The 23,992-nt window shown below is 42.2% G+C and overlaps 1 long non-coding RNA gene across 1 annotated transcript; it reads right to left on the bottom strand.

Moving 5' to 3' along the window:
- Positions 1-109: 109 nt before the first annotated feature.
- LOC124013441 lies at positions 110-23,871 on the bottom strand. Its single transcript, XR_006834868.1, has 3 exons — positions 23,323-23,871; positions 20,095-20,215; positions 110-555 (listed from the first exon to the last, which is right to left on the bottom strand). It is a non-coding gene; the product is annotated as an uncharacterized LOC124013441 (long non-coding RNA).
- Positions 23,872-23,992: the final 121 nt, after the last annotated feature.

Below are 23,992 nucleotides of genomic sequence, written 5' to 3'. Positions count from 1 at the left end.
TCTTTTTGGTTCCCAGCATTCACCACTCGTTATCATTGTTCAAATGTACACTAAAATAAAACAATATGGCTGACAGGGAATTGCAAGGGGAAGGATACAGTTTTTTTGTATAGTACATTTATTCAATTATTTCATACTATTAACATTGTTTTATTGAGAATGTGATGTTCCGAGCAAGTTACAACCATATAATTGGAATTATTAGATTCTATATCTATTGTTTACAATGTCTTTATACCTGTTCTTTTTGGATCTGTCATGTTTTTTTGTTGTCTAGCCCTTGTCATGTCACATGACCATTCTCATAGCACAGGCCAGAGTCCCACCTTCATTCCCCATCCCTTATCCACCACGGAGGAGAAAAGACATAGACACAACACAATCAGATGGCTTTGGAAGTGTGTGTGTGTTGTGGTGTACAGTGGTTTACATCCTGGGTTGGTAGTACAGTGACAAACTTGCACGTAGAGTTGTTGCTTCTTTCTCTAAGTTGCTGTATTGTTTCCATTCAAGTCAGAGAGCCAAGCAGAGTTGGGCCTTGTTCAGTCATAATGCCTGTATGGACAAAAACAAGATACAGTACTTCAATTGCAACAGGGAATATGCTTGAAACATAACTAGTGAAGTAAGTTTCATTTGATCACAGTAAACATTGTTAAATTGATTAAATCAATCTAAAATGTGTTAATGTAGCAGAATAGGGATTATCTTTAGAAAGTCTAGCAACCAGCTTTGATTGATTAATTGATTGGTTGAATGGAGCGGCCCTGTCAGTACTTTCTTTTCAGATCTTTTTCAATTGAACAATTTTTTTATACATGTGTTTGTGTTCGTTTTTATATGACAGCTGTCTCCGCCTGTCTCGCTTTCTGTCTGTGAACAAGATGTGCATGTGTGTGTGTGTGTGTGTGTGTATGTATCCGTTTTAGAAATGGCACTTGGCCTTGACAGTCACGTAAACGTTCTTGAAAAGCACTCGGCGTGGACACTCGAGGAAGCAACTCCGATAGATTCCCTCGCTGTGATGTCTGCGTGTCAAAGGACTTATCTCGCTAAGCATATGCTGGCACTTCACAATCATGTACTTCAAAAACCTCCAGCCTTCAAAGCATCAAAACGGAATTCAGCACATCAATCATGTAGCCACAAGCAAAATTCCCGAAGATGTCATCTGCGCTTAACAACAGCATCCAAAGGCGTTTTGAAGACATTCTTAATGGCTGTCTTAATTTGACGCTTTGCCTTAACTTTGCCTTAAGATAGAACTGTATGAGAAGAAATGAACACAAAAAGGACAAAAAATGAATTCTGAAACCTTATCATTTATTTGTATTGCAGAAAATCATTCGTAGCACACCCAAGCCAATTATTGAATCCTCTGTTGAATTTCTTTCTAGGATTCCTATATATGGCCATAAAACAAGCAAACCTATGGTCAATTTTGGCAGTTTGCAACATACAGAATCAAAATGAAAGGTAACTTGCTCATCAACGTTCAACACAATGTAAAGCATCCACAGTCAAGCTTGTACTCAGTTGAGGAAAAAAATACAAAATGACAACTCCCTGTGTTTAATTGTATTATTTTATTTTTTGTAGCCAACACCCCCTCCTTCCCTTGTGTTAAGAGAAAATATTCCAGCGCAGGGCGCAGCGGAGGGATAAACAATTTCACTGTACTAATTGGCCAGTGTCACTCCTGATGTTTTGGATAAACAGAGAGCAGGGGAAAGCCGAGACAAATGTTGGCTAATTAAATTGATGGGGGTAGAAAGGGGGGGGGGGGGTAGAAAACACCTGACAAAAAATGTGACTGGGAAATAACAACAGCTCTACTCGGCGAATAAAAACTTCCTTCTTACTTTGAAATACTCAGCTTTCCCCTAATTGGGCATCATTTGCTGATGGGCGAACAACGTCCTCAAACTGGAACTCTTATTTTTTGAGAAGTAAGAGTGAGGTCCTGGATGCTCCTGAATAATACACGAAACAAAGAGAACAGGACAGAGAGCTTTGAGAGAAAGCGTGTTGTTTCGTTGTGTGATTCGATGTTGTGGCGATTTCCCAGTTCTGTAAGTATGTCGATTAGGAATTAATTCATCCCCCTCCCTATCCAACTGTCTGGCTGTCTACCTCAATATTTATTTCCCTTTCTCTCAGTCTCTGCTTGGCTACTCTCTACTCACTCTCTCTCAAACACACAGCAACACACTCTTGCTCTCTCTCTCACATACACACACAAACACATACATTCTCTCTCTCTATAAAACACACATACTCCCTCCCTCCTCTGTGTTGACCACTTGTCAGAGGATGTTTATGGACCATTGTTTGCGGTGCTGATGATCATTGTCATGGGGTGCTTCCATTACCCATACTCCACTCTGATGGATGGGGCCTCCCTTGACGCCTGCTGATATGGGTGTCCTTGACCACTGGGGCAGACAAGACAGGGGGAGGGGGTAGTGTGTGTGTGTGTGTGTGTGTGTGTGTGTGTGTGTGTGTGTGTGTGTGTGTGTGTGTGTGTGTGTGTGTGTGTGTGTGTGTGTGTGTGTGTGTGTGTGTGTGTGTGTGTGTGTGTGTGTGTGTGTGTGTGTTGAGGTACGACTAAGATGGGCGATATGTTTTTTGATTTAGCTAGGCGAAGGCTATGATGTATAGATTGCAGTGGGGAGATATATAGATATGGAGCCAAACAGGACTGGTGTAGGACTATTGCTGTTTAAGATGGCTTAGCCTATATGATGTTACTTGATTTAGCTAGGCTAAGGCTATGATATATAGATACATTGCAGATTTTGCAGGTTTTCCTACTTACAAAGCATGTAGAGTCATTTAAAAAAATCATAGGAACACTTCAACTGTGAGAGACGGAATGCTTGGAGCAACTTTATTCTCACGGCGCTCAAAATTCATATTTAAGGATTACCATTATATGTGCAGGTCCTCGGCTCATAACAACCAATCAGAATGATCAGTGGTGCTTATCTGAATATATTGCTCAGTAACTCATCAATGAGTGTCAGCTCTTGTTCTTCGGGCCTGAAATATATGTACTCAAAGTATGCATACCAAACACAACGATACTGTATAATAATATGAACGGAATGATAATTGCATACAGTCAACCTACGTCATTACATTTTTTTTTCTCAAAATGGCAATTGATTGAAAGCACTTGCGTTTCATGATTTTGTCACCACGAGACCTGACAGAGCATTGCACGATTAGATGACAGTATATTTCCCTTGCCCGGCAAGATTAACAACTATTATTGACCTTAATGGAAAGCAGAAGAAAGATGCCCATCCTGGTGATTTGCATTCGACATGCCATTCACCATCTTCCCTGATTACCGAATGATTTTTGCTTTAATAAAATGCACGGGAATCCATTCAAATATATATATGCAACTTTACAAGCCCAGAGACAAAAAACCTTAAAGATATTGAAATGATAGTTTAAGGACTGTGGGGGGTGGGGAGAATGAGATATCTTTATGTCTTATCAGTTAAGACTTCCTTTGTATGGAGTAGTTTTCCCACCTTCACTCTCCTTGGAAAGACAGAGGCGCCACTGATGAATTCTTAAGCAGATCTCACTGATAATTGTATTTCATAACTGTCAAGCTGAGAAGAACGGTCCACTGAGAAGCTATTTGTGTCACCGCAGCCTCCCTCTCCCTCTCCTCACACAGCCCTCAATAAAACTCAAAATCGCGGCGGAGATTGTTAAGTCTTCCTCAAGGATTATTAAATCCAAAGGAGAAATTTATGGGTGACACTTCATAACAATTAATCAGAGTGCTTGATTAATAAAGTTGGCTGCCCCTCCCCATCCTCCTCCCTTATGCTCGTGAAGCCGTCCTATCGGGGACGACGTGGTGTCATTCTTTTTGATTAATGGAGCAGTCTGACCACGCCCATAACCCCCCCCTCCCGCCACACACACACATTCATGCACACACACACATAGTATGCCAAGTCTCACCTCTGTGGGGTCACTTTACTAACTTTCAAAAACAGGTAGGGCACAGTCATATGCGTATATATGTAGGATCTTAATTTTACCTCTATTATCACAGCAAAATAATTTGACCGTTTAGTCCATAATCAGTGGTTAGGCTATTAGCTGGCCAAAAGTAGGCTACATGAGAAGTGCAATACTGTTAAACCCCATAGTCGATTAAGAGCCGAAAATCTGTAGATATGTTTTCAATGATTTCTGATAAAAGTGACCCCTTGAGGGACAGAGAGAAACCATGAGGGACCCTGTTGAGAGTATTGTAAGTGGTCTAAAGTCCTTATTTACTTCAGATTATACCCAGATATTCACAACACATTATTAGTGTGTGTGTGTGTGCGTTGGATAGTCAACGCAAAAGGGATTTAAGGGGAAAAGGGGGAGATTTTGGAGAATGTCACCCACCTAACCTTGTCACTGTGATTAGACTACTGTGATTAATTAGTTTGGTAAGATTGAGCAATTAGGTCAGGTGTGTGCGTGTGTGTGTGTCTGGCAGGGGCATGTGAGAGCACGGAAAAATTACTTCCTCATTTGACCTGTACCAAAGCAAAAGAGAAAGAGCGAGAGAGACATTTTAGCAATGAGAGACCGATTGATTTTGTAGGTTATAAATCTAGTATGATTCAGAAACTTGAAGATGTTATAATGCATAGGCTACCACCAGGGGTTCGGCCAATAATAGTTTCAGGATATGTCAGTGCTTTTCAGGTACTGTATTTAGTTACATTCAATGAATCACAAGTCATCAGTGTCCCTTCAAAAATATGACTGTCGCTCTTGAGCAGGCCTACAAGTTGTAATGTAGCGCAAAGACTTCACAATAACACCCAAAATACCAACAACAGCTTCAAAGGAAATGTCCGTGGAGCCCATTAGAACAGTAAGGTGCTCATTTTAAGACACCCTCAGGCTCAAGCTTCACAGCAGGCTGGTATCCTCCATAGGTCTGTGGTACTGGGGCCTGTTCAGAAGAGAGCAACATATGTACAACATTGTGAATGCTCTGCCCTGCTTAATAGGCCCCAGCTTTCCCCCTCTAAAATACTGTTTGGGGTAAGAGTTCTTATCCACTACAAACTACATTTTACCCTAAACTGCGACTGTAAAACACAATGACAAAAGATGAAGTAAACGGTTTGAAATGAAAGAGGATCTCCAACAACTCCTTGAGAATCGGCCTTGAGGAACCTTTTAAAGGTTTTCCCAATTAACTTGTTAGTGAGGTGGCTGGTATATTTTTGCAATTAAGAACCCCTCTGTGATTTAAGGCTTCTTTTCAAGTGCCAGGTCCTCAGAGACTGGGTTTGTGGCCATGCGATCACTCCTGCTGATTATCATTAATGAACGTTGTGAGGTCCATCCCTCAATATGACTAGGGAGGTACAGAGGACCTAATTAAGCGGTTCCCCTTCATGAAAACGTTCCTCAAACTACATGGGACGACCAATATAGAATACAGACATTTTAGTTACATAAAAGACAATCATCTGTTGAGAGTTGTCAATTTGGAACATCAATAGTAGCAATACATAATTGCTCAACCAAATCCCAAAGAAATTACATTTACATTATCAAGATTATCAACTGCAGTCAGATTCATTCTTATAAGACTGACCATTCAATGTTACTGGCATGTTCAATCTCCAAATATACACCTCGCTATAACTAGCAACAGAGATATGGCATGGCTAGCCCTTTCATTTATTGCATGTGGACCCATCTGTGCTGTAGTTGGTAGATTACAGCAGTGTTGTGGTTATTATTATGGCATATTTTTTGTTTGTTAGCTGTCAATCAAACCGAGCAAAAGTGAAACTGAAACTAACCTTGACAGGTAAGTTTAGGAATACATTAGGAGATTTTGGTTAAGTGTAGGCATTAGGGTTAACTTTCGGCATTCATTCTGAGTGGATAAGGTTAGGAGGCTTGAAACAGAAAAAAAACGAGTGCTTAGAACTGGTTTTGAACCCGCGATTCTCAGAAGCATAGCTCGCAGTTTAAACCAATCCTCCATCCCATCCCAAACACCCTAGCTCGTCGCAAGCCTCTCTGGTAATAGGCTCTTGTGCTGTCCCTCGTGGATGGTCGGGTGTTGGGATCCCTGTGCATTAAAAACCTGGGTTTTCTGTTTGTCTGTTACCAGTTCGTCTTGTCTCTTCAAGCCTACCAGCGTGTTTTTCCAGACCCCTGTTTTCTCAGTACTTCCCTGACCCTGAGCCCGCCTGCCGTTCTGCACTTTACGGACTCTGCCCTGGATTACCGACCTGCCCCTTGACCTGCCGTTTGCCTGCCCCCTGTTTTGTAAATAAACTTCTGTGATTCGAACTGCCTGCATCTTATCCTGAGTTCTGATATGTGGTCCACGGGGCATGTTGCATGGTTGTTTTAGTGGAGACGTAAAAAGTTTGGCGAATCATACTGGAAACGACTACGCAAGAAGTGCAAGCTCACTTTTTAATGTTGGGATGGGCAGTTCTTAGTTTCTCAACACCAGACCTGCAAAATAAATGATATATGTGCTTTTAAATTGCCGTAAATGCTGTCATTACAATATAAATGTCCTTTACAAACTAATTAGCAATGAAAAAAAATAACGTTTGCACTATGCCAAGAGACAGTCAATATTACTGATGCAGTGCTGTTTTGTCTGTTTGAGAAAATGTAGTACTGTCTAGCTGAGCTGACAAAGACAAACATTTCACTGCTTGACTTTTCTAATTAACGGGCAAAAAAAGGCTAATTGGCAGTGGAGTGCTTGTGTCAAAAACAACAAAAGGATCAGAGGAGGAGAGGAAACTCTTAGGAAAAAAGGGTTCCAAAAGGGTTATTCGGCTCTCCCCATAAGAGAACCCTTTTGGTTAAAGGTGGAACCATTTTTGGTTCTAGGTACAAACAATGCTTTTGGGTTCCATGTAGAATCTTCTGTGAAAAGAGATTTAGATGGAACCCAAAAGGGTTCTTCAAAAGGGTATGCATGTCAATGGCTGGTATTTTGAAAAGTGAAATCTGTCACTTAATACAGCAGTGCTATAAAGGTTTTCTGAAGGTTGTTCCAGAGCCCTGGTCTGTCCTGAGACACAACTGTTTAAGTGAGTGAGTGAGAGTATGTGTTTAGGAAGTGGCCCACATTAGTATAGGTGACTCATGCCCCAGCCATAAAGACTCCTTCTTACCTCTGGGTACCCCCTCTGGGTATGTGAGGCCCTCTCTGGGTATCGGGGACCTCCACTGCATATAGGCCCTTCTGGGTATTTGGAGCCCTCTCTAGGTATTGGGGGCCTTCTCTGCATATAGACCCCTTCTGCGTATCGGGGGCCATCTCTGAGTATCGGGGGCACCCTATGGATATTTGAGGCCGCCTCAGGGTATTTGGAGCCTTCTCTTGGTATCCGGGCCCCCTCCGCATATTTGGGGCCCACTCTGCGTATAGGCCCCCTCTGTGTATTTGGAGCCCTTACTGGGTATCCGGGCCCCCTCTGCATATAGGCCCCCTCTGCTTATCAGGGGCCCCCTCTGGGTATTTGAGGCCCTCTCTGGGTATCAGGGGTCTCCTCTGCATATAGGCCCCCTCTGGGTATTGGGGCCCCCTCTGCGTATCAGGGGCCCCCTCGGCCCTCTTTGGGTTTCGGGGGCCCTCTCTGTGTATTGGGGGCCATCTCTGTGTATCGGGGGCCTCCTCTGTATATAGACCCCCTCTGACTATTGAGGGGCCCCAATACACAGTGACTAAAAGAGGGGCCTCAATACACAGCCCCCCCCTATGTGCAGAAGGGGCCCCTCTTTTTTTTTCCTAATGGAAAATAAACCCCCCACAACAAATCCACATAATAATTAATATTTCCTGTTGCTGCATGATTATTTTACTGTTGTAACAAAATGGCTCAAATTAGGATCTTACATCTGTATACACAGCAAGTAGTCTGTGTATAGGTTCTTCAGTGTGATAGTGTATTTTTATCAAAATCCGTTTAATCAGAATAATTGCAAATATGCTAAAGTCAATGTGCTAGCTACTTTCACACCCTCTACAAATCCACAATGAAACAATACATTCAGGAAAAATAATGTACAAGTAGTACATTTTTCGAATGGGGCGATTCCTCACAAAACTAGAACATAATTTACTCTACGGGCATATCAAAGATCCAGAGTGGGATCTCTGGTAGTTTTAAAGTTATGACCCATTTTATATAGAGACATTTGCATAGTAGACACTGTAACCAGAGAGGAAGAGGCGAAGTGAGGGAAAACTGGGCCCAAAATGGGTGTTCTCCAGCAGGTGGCATTTTTTCATTTTTTTCCACTCACCATGAAGGTCAATGAGAATTTTGTATTTGGTTATAAAAAAATGTTTTGTGGTTTATTTGCTACGTGTGGATTAATTGATCGAATAGAAGTTTCGTAATGATTAGGTTGTTACGAGTGTACCGATATAAGTACAACACGTGACATCCCTGCAATTTTGAGAAAAAAAACACTTTATTTTGGAGTTGTGCCTGGTCGTCACTAGTTACCCCAGCCACAAAGTCATGCATCCAACCTATTTCCAAAAATGTTCTTCTTAAAATTATATTTTAAACCTCACCCGAACCACTCTGCTAACCTTATGCCTAACCCTAACCTAAAATGAAGACAAAAAAGCTATTTATTTTCATGAATGTTTACTTTGTGGCTGTGGTAACTAGTGGAAACCATTGTGCCTGTCGGTCACACAAGTATCTATCCTCTCACTGGCTACAAGGGTCCCACCTGATCTTGCCTCCCTACTGCCTTCCATTTTTTTAAACAACATCTATTCATTGTTAGAGTGGTCACTAGAGTATCTGGTCAATATAGTGGATGATCAGTGATTTAACGAGTCACAGCCCTCCTTTTACTTGTATTATTACACACCCTGCAAATCAACAGCCAGAGTGCAACCATTTTGAATCCATTTTCACATTCACTTCGTTGGTAATGCAAACCAATTGGTTATAACTCTAAGTTGCAGACATACCACTTTGATATGGTTGTAGAGTGTATTATGTTCAACAAGATACTGTATATAAAAAAAATAGGTAAATCAAAAAATGTAATGTTCAATATTCATGTTTATATTATCAATATGCATAAATTAATGTCAGGTTATTTGAACTTAAATCAAAATACTACTCATATTACAGGGCAATCGTTAAGGCTTTGTATAACACCAATGTTTGCTTTGCAGCACCTACAGATTAAACATTATAGTCTTAAATGAAGACTGGTTAAGGCCGAAATGTCACAAATATTCCAACTTCAAATAATTATTTCTCAATTATGCTTTAAGACAAACTACATGGTCAAAAGTATGTGAACACCTGCTCCTCAAACATCTCATTCCAAAATCATGGGCATTAATATGGAATTGGTCCCCCCCTTTGCTGCTATAACAGCCTCCACTCTTCTGGGAAGGATTTCCACTAGATTTCGGAACATTGCTGCGGGGACTTGCTTCCATTCAGCCTCAAGAGTATTAGTGAGGTTGGACACTGATGTTGGGCGATGAGATCTGGCTCGCAGTCTACGTTCCAATTTATCTCAAAGCTGTTCGATAGGGTTGAGGTCAGGGCTCTGTGCAGGCCTGTCAAGTTCTTCCACACCGATCTCGACAAAACATTTCTGCATGGACCTCGCTTTGTGCATTGTCATGCTGAAACAGGAAAGGGCCTTCCTCAAACTGTTGCCACAAAGTTGGAGGCACAGAATCGTCTAGAATTCTATTGTATGCTGTGGCGTTATGATTTGGGTGGACCACCCACTGTAGTTTTGGTTAGTTAGTTAGCTGTATAGTAGTAGGCTAGTCTCGCTTAGTGTCATGTTCTGACCTTAGTTCCTATTGTGTCAGATAAAAATATTGACGAATACGCTGATTCGGTGTGCGAGTTCATTAGAACGTGTGTCGAAGATGTCGTTCCCATAGCAACGATAAAAACATTCCCTAACCAGAAACCGTGGATTGATGGCAGCATTCGCGTGAAACTGAAAGCGCGAACCACTGCTTTTAATCAGGGCAAGGTGTCTGGCAACATGACCAAATACAAACAGTGCAGCTATTCCCTCCGCAAGGCTATTAAACAAGCTAAGTGTCAGTACAGAGACAAAGTGGAATCTCAATTCAACGGCTCAGACACAAGAGGCATGTGGCAGGGTCAATCATCAAGTTTGCGGACGACACAACAGTGGTAGGCTTGATTACCAACAACGACGAGACGGCCTACAGAGAGGAGGTGAGGGCCCTCGGAGTGTGGTGTCAGGAAAATAACCTCACACTCAACGTCAACAAAACTAAGGAGATGATTGTGGACTTCAGGAAACAGCAGAGGGAACACCCCCCCTATCCACATCGATGGAACAGTAGTGGAGAGGGTAGCAAGTTTTAAGTTCCTCGGCATACACATCACAGACAAACTGAATTGGTCCACTCACTCTGACAGCGTCGTGAAGAAGGCGCAGCAGCGCCTCTTCAACCTCAGGAGGCTGAAGAAATTTGGCTTGTCACCAAAAGCACTCACAAACTTCTACAGATGCACAATCGAGAGCATCCTGGCGGGCTGTATCACCGCCTGGTACGGCAACTGGTCCGCCCTCAACCGTAAGGCTCTCCAGAGGGTAGTGAGGTCTGCACAACGCATCACCGGGGGCAAACTACCTGCCCTCCAGGACACCTACACCACCCAATGTTACAGGAAGGCCATAAAGATCATCAAGGACATCAACCACCCGAACCACTGCCTGTTCACCCCGCTATCATCCAGAAGGCGAGGTCAGTACAGGTGCATCAAAGCTGGGACCGAGAGACTGAAAAACAGCTTCTATCTCAAGGCCATCAGACTGTTAAACAGCCACCACTAACATTGAGTGGCTGCTGCCAACACACTGTCATTGACACTGACCCAACTCCAGCCACTTTAATAATGGGAATTGATGGGAAATGATGTAAATATATCACTAGCCACTTTAAACAATGCTACCTTATATAATGTTACTTACCCTACATTATTAATCTCATATGCATACGTATATACTGTACTCTACATCATCGACTGCATCCTTATGTAATACATGTATCACTAGCCACTTTAACTATGCCACTTTGTTTACTTTGTCTACATACTCATCTCATATGTATATACTGTACTCGATACCATCTACTGTATGCTGCTCTGTACCATCACTCATTCATTTATCCTTATGTACATATTCTTTATCCCCTTACACTGTGTATAAGACAGTAGTTTTGGAATTGTTAGTTAGATTACTTGTTGGTTATCACTGCATTGTCGGAACTAGAAGCACAAGCATTTCGCTACACTCGCATTAACATCTGCTAACCATGTGTATGTGACAAATAACATTTGATTTGATTTGTTTTGTTATGTCTTTGTTTTAGTATGGTCAGGGCATGAGTTAGGTGGGTTGTCTATGTTATTTTTTCTATGTTGTGTTTTGTGTTTGACCTGGTATGGTTCTCAATCCGAGGCAGGTGTCGTTAGTTGTCTCTGATTGAGAATCATATTTAGGTAGCCTTTTCCCAGTTGTGTTTCGTGGGTGATTATTCTCTGTCCAGTGTTTTTTGTATTCACCGTTCAGGACTGTTTCGTATCATTCTCTCGTTATTTTGTTTTCTGGTGTTCATGTAAATAAAGTATCATTATGGACACTTACTACGCTGCGCATTGGTCCGATCTCTCCTACTCCTCAGAGGAAGAAGACGAGCGTTACAGAATCACCCACCACCAAAGGACCAAGCAGCGTGGTAACGGGCAACAGCAGCGATCTCCAGACTCCTGGACATGGGAGGAGATCTTGGATGGCAAGGGACCCTGGGTACAGCTGGGAGAATATCCCCGCCCCAAGGCAGAGCTGCAGGCAGTGAAAGCCGAGAGGCGGTGGTATGAGGAGGCAGTGCGGCAGCGCGGCTGGGACGAGAGGCAGCCCCCAAGATTTATTGGGGGTGGCACATGGGGAGTGTGGCTAAGTCAGGTAGGAGACCTGCGCCAACTCCCTGTGCTTACCGTGGAGAGAGGTGGACCGGGCAGGCACCGTGTTATGCTGTGAGGCGCACAGTGTCCTCGGTGCGCAAGCATAGCCTGGTGTGTTACATAGCAACACCTCATATCGGACGGGCTAGAGTGGGCATTGAGCCAGGTGCCATGAAGCCGGCTCAGCGCATCTGGTCTCCAGTGCGTCTCCTCGGGCCGGGGTACATGGCACCAGCCCTGCGCATGGTGTCCCCGGTTCGCCAGCACAGCCCAGTGCGGTCGATTCCACCTCACCGCACTGGCCTGGCTACGGGGAGCATCCAGCCAGGTAGGGTTGAGCAGGCTCGGTGCTCGAGACCTCCAGTGCGCCTCCACGGTCCAGTCTATCCGGTGCCTCCTCCACACACCAGGCCTCCGGTGGCAGCCCCCCGCACCAGGCAGTCTCTCCGTCTCCTCCCTACAGGTGCTCCGACCTGTCCAGTGCTACCAGAGTCTCCCATCAGTCAGGAGCTGCCAGAGCCACCTGTCAGTCAGGAGCTGCCAGAGCCGTTCGTTACTGCGGTGCCCTTCACTCCGGAGCTGCCGGAGTCTCCCGCCTGCCCGGTGCTGCCGGAATCTCCCGTCCACTCAGGACCCGCGGCTAGGGTCCCCAGTCCGAGGTCGGCGGCAAGGGTCGCCGCTCTAAGGAGGCAGGTTAGGAGGCGGACAAAGACTATGGTGGAGTGGGGTCCACGTCCTGCGCCAGAGCCACCACCGCGGACAGACACCCACCCAGACCCTCCCATATAGGTTGAGGTTTTGCGGCCAGAGTCTGCACCTTTGAGGGGGGGGGGTACTGTCACGTTCTGACCTTAGTTCTTTTGTTATGTCTTTGTTTTAGTATGGTCAGGGAGTGAGTTGGGTGGGTTGTCTATGTTCCTTTTCCCAGTTGTGTTTCGTGGGTGATTATTCTCTGTTCAGTGTTTTTTGTATTCACCGTTCAGGACTGTTTCGTTTCATTCTCTCGTTATTTTGTTTTCTGGTGTTCATGTAAATAAAGTAGCATTATGGACACTTACCACGCTGTGCATTGGTCCGATCTCTCCTACTCCTCCTCAGAGGAAGAAGATGAACGTTACACTTAGGGGTATTTTGGGATATTTGTTTCTTTCCTTGGGTCCAGCTCAGCCCCTTTTCCTGCCCCCTCGTTACCGTGTGTTTTCAAATAAGTGTTTGACAGTCATATTAGTTGTCTGTGGTTATTTTCATTCTCACCATTACTTTGTCACTATTGCACTTTGCATGAGTTATAATACGGGTCTCGATACCATCCCCCCTAGACTGCCGGGCCAAAGGGATTCGTAACACCTTCACTGGAACTAAGGGGCCTGAACCATGAAAAACAAACCCAGACCATTATTCCTCCACCAACTTTACAGTTGGCACTATGCATTAGGCAGGTAGCATTCTCCTGGCATCTGCCAAACCCAGCAGATCAGGATCCATCTGAACATTCCCTTCATCGATGATGTATCCCAGAAATTAGATAGTGGAGCGGTGGAACTTGCACTTCTCAGCTCTTACAAACAACTAATTTTCCAGGAGGCACTGAAGGATCTGTCGAACATGGAGAATGTGTTCCTGGGCAGAACAAGAAAAAAACAGGATGTCGTCGAGGTAGACAAAAACAAAATTATTTACATGTCCCGGAGCACATCGTTGACCGGGGCCTGGAAGACAGCGGGCGAGTTGGTGAGTTCAAACGGCATAACCAGGTACTCATAGTGTCGACAGGCAGTGTTGAAAGCCATCTGCCACTCATACCAGACAGGGAATATATCCGGCCTCGAGGTGGTGTGGTGCCTAGGAGTTGGTCAATAGCACAATCATAAGGACGATGTGGAGGAAGGGAGGTAGCATGAGCCTTGCTGAAAACCTCCAGGCGGTCATGGTACTCTGCGGGAACAGCAGAGAGATTCGAGGTCGTACGCAACCCTGGAGGCAGACGTTCCAGGGAAGGCTGCGCCGCCTTCAGGTAATGTGAATGGCAGAACGGGCTTCAACCCAGGATTGAACCCGTGGTCCAGTCAATATCGGGGTTGTGCTTCTGGAGCTAAGGAAATCCCAAAACAATAAAGATGTGGGGTAACTCAATGAGGAGAAGCTGTATTGACTCACTGTGGTTTCCAGATACCCGCATATTACTGGGAACTGTGTTGTACGTGACTCTTCCAATGGAGCGGCCGTCCACTGCCCTGGCATCCATGGGAACGGAGAGGAGTTGAGTAGGGATACTTAGTTCTGATACCAGGGTAGCGTCCATGAAACTTTCATCTGCCCCAGAGTCAATGAGCACCTGGAGAGACTTAGACTGGTCTCCCCACATCAAGATCCCATAAAAAGCAGTTTGGGTAATTACATTTACATTTACATTTAAGTCATTTAGCAGACGCTCTTATCCAGAGCGACTTACAAATTGGTGCATTCAACTTATGACATCGAGTGGAACAGTCACTTTACAATAGTGCATCTAAATCTTAAAGGGGGGGGGGTGAGAGGGATTACTTATCCTATCCTGAGGTAAGCGGGGTAATGGAAATTAGAGGGTTCCAGTCAGGCTCACAAGTGTACTTGTACCAACTATGGATTCAGGTCTCTTCACTGGGCAGGTGGCTATGTAATGCCCTACAGCACTACAATACAGACAACTATTGGAGCTTCGCCTGTGTGAACGTGCCCTAGGCAATAATCTAGCTCTTCCCAGTTGCATAGGTTCTGGTGAATCCGACTCACCCATCGTCGATGATTCTAGAGGGAGCTTGGGTGGCCTCGGATCCTCTCGGAAAAACAGCCTTCGGGGTCATCCGGATTCCTTCGGATATGAGCGAACCGCAGCAGAAAGACGAATGTGACCTAGGCCAGACCTCCTCTCACTCCTGCGTTCCCCGAGACGTCCATCAATCCTAATGCTGAGGGCGATGAGGGAATCGATGTCCACCAGTAACTCCCGAGCAGCTAGCTCATATTTTATCACCTCTGATAACCTGTGAAGGAAGGTATCAAATAGGGACTCTGGATTCCAGGCACTCTCGGCGGCTAACGTGCAAAGGTCTACATCGTAGTCTCCCACACTACTGGAGTCTTGACGTAATTCAAGTAGTTTTCGGGCCGCCTCTCCCCCGGATCCCGGAGAATCGTAAAGAATCGTAAAGAATCGTAAAGAATAGAATACACAAGGTGCAATTTCAAAATGTGCTTGTGCAACAGCAGTTTTCCACTTGTTATGTCAATCACTGACAATCACTCAATTAGGGTTCAATTACCCAGCTATCTATACTTGTAGTAATCATGGCCAAATTACCGACTGGACACGAAGAGCACATGCCTAGGAGCCCCGACCTCCAGGTGGATTGATTTAGTTAGTAACTCACTCAGATATCAAATTAACATTTATTTGACCTTTATTTAACTAGGCAAGATCAGTTAAGAACAAATTCTTATTTTCAATGATGGCCTAGGAACAGTGGGTTAACTGCCTGTTCAGGGGCAGAATGACAGATTTGTACCTTCGTCAGCTTGGGGATTTGAACTTGCAATCTTCCGGTTACTAGTCCAACGCTCTAACCACAAGGCTACCCCCCCATGGCAAAATGTGTAGAATTGCAGTAAATTTGCTTTTAAACTGCAACTCTTTCTCTCGGCCCCATGGCAAAACAAGTAGAATTGCATGAAATGAGTTATGAAATTGCAACATTTTCTTTCCGCACCATGGCAAAATGTGTAGAATTGCAGAGAACTTTCTTTCAAGCAATGATTAAGTTAAACAAAGTAGAAAAATTGTTAGGGAAAAAAGGACAACAACAATGAAAATAAAGTAGGCCTACAACAAAGCTCAATGCAAACTGTAAATAGGACTATAGCATAAAACATGGCAAACATTCAAATGTTGGAAGTTGACATGGAATAATGACACAGTAAATGTTTTTCTATTGTGGTGTAATTATTACTTACCAACACATCAATTTAATCAGCCCAACGATTTGAAGACGCACAAGCAATCACCAGAGACATGATTTTGTTTGTGTTCTCTCTGTGTGAATTTTTACCTTCAAACAATTAGGCTTCACAGTCTAACCTTTACATCTTAACAGCGAGCGATATTGTTTTTAATGATCTTAGTCAATCATCTAAAGTTCTTTAATAAGAGTCATTATTTTTTAGATCAATTCAATTGTAATAGCATAGCTATAGTCAGGGCCGACCCTGGGCATAAGTGACATAGGCAATCACCTTGGGCCCCTGGCCATAAAAATAAATAAAACTCAGTCGGGGTCTCAACTTACTGTTGAGCATTAGAATAGTAGAATAGACAAGTTGCAATATCCTGAAATTTGCTTGTCCACCAGCAGTTTTCCTCTTGCTATTTCAGTCACTGACAGTCATTCATTTTTTTTAGAATGGTAAGTTAGTCTACCCAGCTATTTAAAATTGTAGTAATCATGGCTGAATTACCGACCTGGGCACTAAGGGCACGTGGCCAGGGGCTGTGACCTCCAGGTGGCCCCCATTGATTTTGTTACTGCAAGTCTTTCTCTCCACCCCATAGCAAAATGAGTAGAATGAAATGAGTTATAATATTGCAACAACAATAAAAATATGCACCATGGCAATATGTGACTCACCCCCTGGATTCGGACTTATGTAGCAAAATTTGAAATAGTGTTTTTTTACATTAGATAAAAGTAGAGATTCAGAGCTACAAAATGGTATATCATACACTGCATTTGAGGAACAATGGGAAATTAATTCTGCTTTGAAAGTTGATTAGCTTGTAAACTCACTTTTGAGAAAATTGCCTTTTGAAGGTTTTGGTATCTAGAGAAGAGCTCTTCTTTGTCTACACCCATTCAGCCTCGCTTTAGCCCCACCCATCTCATTTCCCTCTGGAAGCACACACTTGACGCTCTGAATAGCATGAAAACAGCCTGACCAGCTCTGCTGGCAACAATTTCATTACGCTTGTTTGCAGACATTTACTGACACTGGCCATATTCATTGGGTGTTGTACACACATCAAGTAACGTTAGCTAACGAGCCAGCCAGCCAACATTAGTTAGTTAAACCATGTTAATCAACCATGTTCGATGTTAGCTAGCTAACACTAGGCTCTAACTAGAACAACACACGCCTCTGGGAAATGAATAATAACATCAGCTAGGGAGCCAGTCAGCTAACGTTAGCTAGGTAGCTAACAATACACTTTAGCTTAAGACATATAGCTAGCTAGGTAAACAATGTACCTAGCTAGGTAAAGTGTAATTTCACACACGTCACATAATGTTTGCTAACGAGCCAGCCAGCTAACGTTATGTTAGCTAGATAAACAACAATGAACAGTGCCAACAATGCCACAGTGCTGTGAGCTAACCAACCATAATAATGTTAGCTAACTAGAACAGCAAACGGCTCTGGGAAACGAATGATAACATCAGCTAGGGAGCCAGCCAGTTAATGTTAGCTAGCTAGCTAACAGTACACTTTAGCTTGAAACCACTTTCTGTCAAAATGAGAAAACGAGTAATATCTGAAAATGTAACTAGCTAACACTAGGCTATCTTACCTGTATACATCATCGTGCATGAATGCGTCTCCGTGTCAGGAATGCAATGCCACCATTGCCCTTAGTTTGAAGATGTAATCCAAAGACTTTAGCTATCATACTCTAATTCCACTGATTTCAAAACTTGATCCTCCAGAAAGTGGTGAGACACACTTATGCAGCTCCACTACACAATACCATTTTTTTTAAAGCAACGTTCGACAGGATTACCAACAGACTGATGAGATTCTATGGCAGACCAAGCTGAACTCCTCCCTCGTCATCTCCAGCCCACTCATTATCTCAGCCAATCATGGCTAGTGGGAAGGTTGCTAACTTTTTCTGTGGCTCAACCAACAAGGCTCATAATTTAACAAATGTATTTGTATTTACAGATAACATACACGTTTGTTATTAAGGCACATGAAAGTTCACATGTTCAAGAAGGCATTTCTGCCAAAAACCGCATTTGGGTAAAAAACAAATATGTTTTATGTTCAAACGGCTTTCCTGTGAAGTCGTGAATTGCGGCATACACCTAGATTCCTGAATCGGGTAACATATGTGTAGAATTGCAGAACACTTGCTGTTGAACTGCAATACTTTCTCTACATCCAATGGCAAACTTTGTAGAATTGCAGGAAATGTACTTTAAAATGTAGATTTTTCTCTCCGCCATCAAGAGGGGGGTCACCTAAATGTTTTATCTGCGAGGTTGGGGTCCCCCAATCAAATCTATAGCAGAGCAATTTAATCATGAGTGAATCGATATCTGTAGATCTTATACTGTACATGTCCACATATCCATAGCATGCTCAACACCATTTTAATTTAGCTACATAGTAGTATGGCTCATAATGAACTTGCTGTGCATCTGTCATCCTCAAATAACGTCCATGGGACGTTTCATCATCTTGGGGCGTCCAAATTGGGGTAATCAAAAGACCCCGGCAGAGATTATGAACCTTTAATTGCGTTGTCAAAATTACGGCATAGTGTGTCATCTCTCGCGTCTCTACTTCAGATACGTTTCTTCATCAACATTTGGTGAAAAACTACAGAAGTAATTGAGTTGCGGGTATAAAGCTCTATCAAAGCTCTTGTTCTTCTAGGCTAGGTGACATTTTAATTATACGTCCTTATCTGATAGATGGGGAGATATACCTTGTGTCAAAGTAAACCCCACTTCTTTATTGTTTTTTAATCATATATGCTTATATTCATGCTGTCAATGGATGCATGGGATTTCATTTGACCCATCATTGATTGAAGATTATGTACCATATAGAGGAGGTTTATCGTGAGCCACAAATCTCTCCGATTAGAAGTGTCTTGTTACTTGACTGACAATGAGCGCAAAAAGAAACTTAATAAGTGAATGGCTATATTTTATTCAAAGTTTAGTAGAAGTATGTTATGGTGAAAAGACTTTGTGCATGTGGAAGAACTGCAATCTTGAGCTGACAAGCTTAGAGTTCTTCCTCAGGCACAAAGTCATTTCACCATAACATTATACGTAGTTAATAGTGCTTCAATTGTAAGTAGCACTTATACCATTTGATTACTGATTGAGTCAGTAAGTAATCAATGTAACAATGGTCTCAATGGTGAATCAAGAGTATAGCTATGGATGAATAGTACCAATGAGTCAGTCTGTAATTAGGACAAGTTACAGTGAATTGCAACGTTATGAGCATCATAACATTCGAATGGCATGTACAATTATATTATGGAGTTGAAGCGACATGGAATTCATCCCCCACACTAAAAACCCTTGATTCTATTATTCCATCAGTAACCTTTGCATTGGTGTGTTACGGCTGGAGGGTCTCAGTTTGCTTGAGGTGGTGCCTCAAACAATGATAATGGTGATAGTAATAGTGATAATGCTACACATAGAACCAGGCAGTTAAAGGTCTTTCTCTTTATTGTGCCAACAGCATGTTTGCATTCAACTGTATTTGTCTGATTAAATATTTCTTAGTGTGACTGATGAGGTTGTGTGATAGCAGGTCAAAAGAGGCATCAAACATTTTATCTGAAGCTTTGATTTAAAACATTTTTAGTACTTAATAAAAAATGCATGTAGGCATAGCACTTTGTATCCAAACTTTACGTTTAATAATTATTATATTGGAAGATAAAATGGAAAAACTAAATGCGTTAATCAAGTGTCATCAGCTAATGTATGTAACATATTTTCTCCAATTGTTGGCCTATAAAAGTAATTTCTAACTTTCGTTACTTTTAGCTTTTGGATATTCCATTGTTGCCACCCATTTCAGGCTTACATTAAGGGGCAGTAAAGTTTGGGTAGAGAGTAATCTATCTCTAGCTAAATATCTTATACTTACTTCATCAATAAAAGGGTAAAAATGTTTTGTCTATATACAGGTACATTTTGTGTATACTGCATATCACATAAATGTTTGGGATGAGGTTGTTTGTATACGTAAACAGTACACTACTTTTGGAATGTTCCCTCACCTTCTAGCACTGGGCCTTCAGCCAATGTAGTATTTAGAAGCAGGGGTGAAATAGTAGTTCCATTCTCACTGGTATCACTGTACACCATCCATACAATCTGTGCGTGTTCATGTCAACCAATCTAAAATAAAAAGAAAGAACAAGAAAGAAGAACATAATGTGTGCAAATATACAGTACATGCCAACTACACGAACATGTTCACATGTACTGAGGGGAGTGTTTTTCAACGTAGATTAAAAAAAAGGGAGACGACGGTGACACAAAACGAGGGTGACTCGTCATCGTGTTGTCATTGTGTCAGTTTGAAAAGGTACTTGATATGCGCAGAGGGGGGGGGGGTGAGACTATGCCATGTTATTGTTTGCGAATGTGTAAGATCTTGACATACATGTGTGTGGACATGTGTGATGGCGTCCTAGGATTGTGTAGCTTGGAAGCTTTTTGGACCATAATGCACTGATTCATTATGACTGGCTGTAAGGAAGGAGAGAGAGAGAGAAGAAAAAAAGAGAAAGAAGGGAAAAAAAATGTTTCAAATGCGCTAGCACCTGGAACTTCAAATCTAAACAAAAATCTCCCCATTTTCCCTTCAATCTTGTCACAGGATATGCCATACTTTTCCTCAGACACCCACTTCTAGGGAACTGCAACACAATTTCCAGAAAATTCCAGGGAGTGTGGACGTGGACCCAATGCCCAGCGAGTTATGGTCTGGCCTCCCGGTTTACGCTCTGTGTTGTTACTGACAATGGTAGCCATGCTCTCACTCCTGTCATACCATGGTGCCGTCCGACTCTGCATTCAGCCATGTCTCTCTTATGATCACACTGTTCTTTAAAAAAAAAACTCAGTTACTCTCCAATGTTCGTGATAGCATGAATTGTGTGGTGTAAAGTATTGTCAGGATGGCTGCTTTAAGTTCTATTCAAAGTTATTACAAATGCTGGCTTCAAATTCTGCTTTTTTTTGTGTCCTGTAGATTTCTTGGGCCTTGGCACTATGGTATTGTGGAATCTTCATTGTAAGCGTCTTAAATACCTAAAATAAGGTATACCCAATATGTACATGCATTCACACGGGCAATAAACAAATACATAAAAGACCAGCAAATTGTGAATAGTGGTGGACACTACAGAAAATACTCTGCTGTTAACATTGACTTACACATTACGAGAGGTTATGCATGTGCACGGGGGACGTGCAGAGAAACCACCATCTTGTTTTCCAGTTTAACCCTATGTGATATGGCTTGCGTTGAGTCATCGGGGACATTCAGCAACAATTATAGTTACAATGTAACTGTAATGGGGCCACCACACACTGATATCACCACATGTGTGTGAGTTTATGTGTGTGTGTGTGTGTGTGTGTGTGTGTGTGTATGTTTGTGTGCGTAGGTGTGTGTTTGCAGGCCAGTGTATGTGTTTGCGAGCCTGCATTCGTCTGCAATGTGAAGGCCTGTGCATGCATGTGTGTATGTGTGAGTTGCATGAGACTGCCTTCCTTTGGGCAGATAAGAAAGCAAACAGCATAATGTGATCTTTGGTGTGTAAAAATCTGGATAATATCACATAACACATAATATGTGTATCTAGATTCTATAAGAAACAAATGTAGGCCTACAATATACCCTCAATTAAAGTATAAGCCTACAATATACCCTCAAAGTAAGATTTAATTCCATATGATCATTATCGCATAAACATTTTACCACATTTTCAATACCATGCATATTATGAAAGTGTTTATTTTCTCTAAAATAATTAATTTAGCAAATACAAAAGGTTAAAAACATACATGAGGATGACCTAATTATTTTCCCCATTACATCTTATTGTGAATACAACACAATGCCTAGTGAAAATGATTTACACTCAGGGCTTTTTAGATGACAAAAACACTATGAACTCTGAATTAAACAAATTCTTTAGCAGGAATATTGTGTGCAAGTTAATCATGAATGTCAAATGACAATCCCTTTGAGTTAAAGTTTAACTGCATCCTTATTGAGCCTGGGATGGAAAGTACGGTCTAGAAGTGTTTTCATTCACTTTGAACCTTTATGAAGTAGTCGTAAAGTTCTCCTGAGCAGGTGTTTGCCTTGAGAAAAATATTTAGTTCTGGTTTTCTGTAATCATTAGAGCATTCAATAGTGAATAACAGGCAACAATTTAGGACCTACAATACATGCAATACACTCTATTCTACATAGTTGTGGATGACTATTTTGTAATATTTCTAATAGCCTAATTTCTAAATTATGTTAACTGGTCTATACCTAAATTACACCAAAGATGCCAGCAATGGCTTATAGAAAGAAATTATCAAAGCAACAAGACCAAACAAGATGCACAAGGGAGCACAACTAAGGCAGGATAAAAGTTCTCAAAGATCAACATTGGATATATTGTATAGAATTCAATAAGGTATCAATCTGCACAAAAAATATATTCATTTTTTTGGACAAAGTTGACCAAAACGTTTTTCTGGTTTTGTTATAAGTCTTAGCCAACAAATCGCATTGGTATCCTATGTTAAATTAACTGTAATAATAATAATTATAATAATAATAATGACACTAATAATAATACCAACAATATTAATAATAATAGCAATATCTGTGGAAAATAATGTAGTTTAAGAATATGAAATTACATGAGACAAAACCTTTCAAGACCAATTAAATTCCAATGTTCAAACTGAACACTTACAATTGTAAACGCAGCTAGAGAAGTCTTATAACCGTTAAAAACGCTGTAGGCCTATTCCCTATGAAGAAGCTCCTGTAACACAGAGTGCTCTGTCCATTAAGTGCATAAAACCCTCGCCTGTCCTTGCCAACTCTACTTCCACGATGCACTTTCTGATTGAAGATTAGTGACGTAAGAAACATCAATCGCGACAGGCATGTCGAGGTAGATGGAGGAATGGATAGATAGGCAGATGTTGGGGCGGTACTTGGAAATATTGCCACATTATTAGCCCCCTCCGACAACCATTCTGCATAGATGATAAATTTGATAGCATGCTGGCAATGCCTCAAGTATGTCGCGCGCACTGAGAGGTAAGGATTTATTTGAGTGTGTAAAATCCTAACGATAGTCTATTGGTTCATCATCTGTTACCTTTTGACTTGAGAAAAATATCTAACATTTTAAAAAATGAAGTGCGGAGTGGCATGAACTGATAAGAGAGGTTAACATATGGTGCAAATTCCGAGAACTCACCAGGGTCAGTTAAACAAGGTTCGTCTGCCGGCCGCCTGGGCGTTGGGAAATTAATCCGTCTCGCAAAAATGCAGTCGTGCGCCCGAGAATGTGGCTTGAGTTGGTGCATTAGCAAGAAGCGGCAGCCATGGTGGTGATGGAAAATCTCCAAAATATCTGATGCATGGGGTGGTAGGTGGAACGGTGCGTATCTACCGCTGAGCAACGTAACACAGCTTCAATGCTACCGAAGTTATAAACTAGCCTACTTAGCAACATCAAACGTGCTTTAGGTAACACATGTACCCACAGAGTAGCCAAAATAAAAGAGCATCTCATTAAAAAATAGAAGAAAACTCAACTTCACGGTAAATTGGGGTTCTCTTGATGTCCTAGGTTTAGAATACTTTCAACAGCTTGGCTATTTGAGTTACTGACCAAATAAATACTCTGCCTCAATGCAGTCGGGCAGAATAAGTTGTTGTATTGACATGTTAATAACATAGTGAATGAAATGGATTTAAAAAATAAATGCGCTGGGATGCAGAGCAGTGCACTGTTTCAGTTACAGTGGACTTCTGCACTCTGTGCCCCTCCCCTTCCCCATGCAAAGTAGTCAATTCCTAGCAAGGTGCAACGAATCAATCTGCAACTTCCAATGTACCCTTTTTCGAGGTGTCAATGAAGAGGT

This window comes from Oncorhynchus gorbuscha, linkage group LG24 (genome assembly GCF_021184085.1).
Source record: "Oncorhynchus gorbuscha isolate QuinsamMale2020 ecotype Even-year linkage group LG24, OgorEven_v1.0, whole genome shotgun sequence".
In the NCBI taxonomy this organism is placed as follows: domain Eukaryota; kingdom Metazoa; phylum Chordata; class Actinopteri; order Salmoniformes; family Salmonidae; genus Oncorhynchus; species Oncorhynchus gorbuscha.
The sequence above is the reverse complement of the archived record's forward strand: the minus strand, read 5'-3'. Positions and strand labels throughout refer to the sequence as shown.